The sequence below is a fragment of the Propithecus coquereli genome, unplaced genomic scaffold, assembly GCF_000956105.1.
Source record: "Propithecus coquereli isolate 6110/MARCELLA unplaced genomic scaffold, Pcoq_1.0 Scaffold29, whole genome shotgun sequence".
NCBI classification, from domain to species: domain Eukaryota; kingdom Metazoa; phylum Chordata; class Mammalia; order Primates; family Indriidae; genus Propithecus; species Propithecus coquereli.
In genome coordinates, this window is record NW_012148507.1 from 5,120,720 (window position 1) to 5,122,653 (window position 1,934).

The window sequence follows — 1,934 nt, forward strand, 5'->3', positions numbered from 1 at the left end:
AATAAAGATGTTGGCAACGATCTGAGAAGAGGGAACTCATACATTATTGGTGGGAATGTAAATTTGTACAACTGTTATGGAAAACAGTATGGAGATATCTCAAAAAACCAAAAATAGAACTACCATAAGATCCAGCAATCCCACTACTGGGTGTTTATCCAAAGGACAGGAAATCAATACATCAAAACTCCATGTTTATTACAGCACTGTACATAATAACCAAGATATGGAATCAACCTAAGTGTCCATCAATAGAAGAATGGATAAAGAAAATATGGTATATGTAAACAATGGGATACTATTTGACCATAAAAAAGAATGAAATCCTGTCATTTGCAGCAACATACATGGAATTGGAGGTCATTATATTAAATGAAATAAGACAGGAACAGAAAGACAAAAGTCCCATGTTCTCATTCATATGTAAGGAGCTAAAAAAAATTGGTCTCGTGGAGGTAAAGAATGGACTGATAATTATCAGAGGCTGAGAAAGGTATGGAGGTGGAAATGAAGAAAGATTGATTAATGGTTACAAACATACAGTTAGATAGAAGGAATAAGTTCTAATGTTCAATAGCAGAGTAAGGTAACTATAGTTAACAACATTGTATTGTATTTTTAAAATAGCTAGAAGAGAAGATTTGAAATGTTTCCAACACATAGAAAGAATAAATATCCAAGGCGATGGATAGCCTAAATACCCTGACTTCATCATTACACATTCTGTGCATGTAACAAAATATCACACGTACCCAATAAATATGTACAAACATTGTGTCAATAAAATTATTTAAAAAAAAAAAAAGAAAACAAAGTTAGAGGGTTTTTGTTAATCACCTGATTTTAAGATTTATAATAAAACTCTTGTAATTAACACTATGGTACTGTTGTAAGGATAGACATCTAAATCAATGAAAAAAGAGAGAGTCCAGACCACATTAATACCTGTATGTATAGGATAGATTTCAACAAAGGCATCACTAGAATTGAATGATCTTTTCAATAAATGATGTTGGAGAACAGACATCCATATGGAAGAAATTGAACCTTGACCTTAAACTCACATCATACATAAAAATTAATTAGAACAAAGGAGGAATTCTATGTAAATTTAGTGTAGGGAAGGATTTCTTAAACTAGATTTTTTAAAAAAATAGCACTAACCAAAAAAGAAAAACATAATAAATTAAGTCAACAATATTAAATTATTCTTCTCTTCTAAAGATACCATAAAACCCATATATCTGTGGCCCAAAAATTTTTGACAAGGGTGCCAAGTTTATTCAGTGGGGAAAGAACAGTGTCTTCAACAGCTGGTGCTGGGTCAACTGGATTTCCACAGGAAGAAAGATGAAGTAGGACTCGTAGCTCTCACACCATATACAACAAGTAACTCAGAATGGATCACTGACCTAAATATAAGAGCTAAAACCATAAAACTCATGGAAGAAAATATAGGCTAAATATTTATAACATTGACTTTGGCAATGGGTTTTTAGATATGATGCCAAAGACACAGGCAACAAAGAAAAAAATAGATAATTTGGACTTCATCAAAATTAAAATTTTTGTGCACCAAAGTACATTATCAAGAAAGTGAAAACATCCTACAGAATGAGAGAATATATTTGCAAATTATACATCTGATTAAAGTTTAATATAAGGAATATATAAAGAATTGCTATAATGCAACAACAAACGGACAAACAGACCAATTAAAAATGGCTAAAGGACTTACATAGACATTTCTTTAATGAAGACATATTAATGGCCAATAAATATGTGAAAAGATGCTCAACATCACTAATCTTTAGGAAAATGCAAATGAAAATTACAATGAAATACCACTTCACACTCACTAGATGGCTATTATCAAAAAAGAAAAAAGGAACCAGGCATGGTGTCTCATGCTTGTAATCCCAACAACTTGGGAG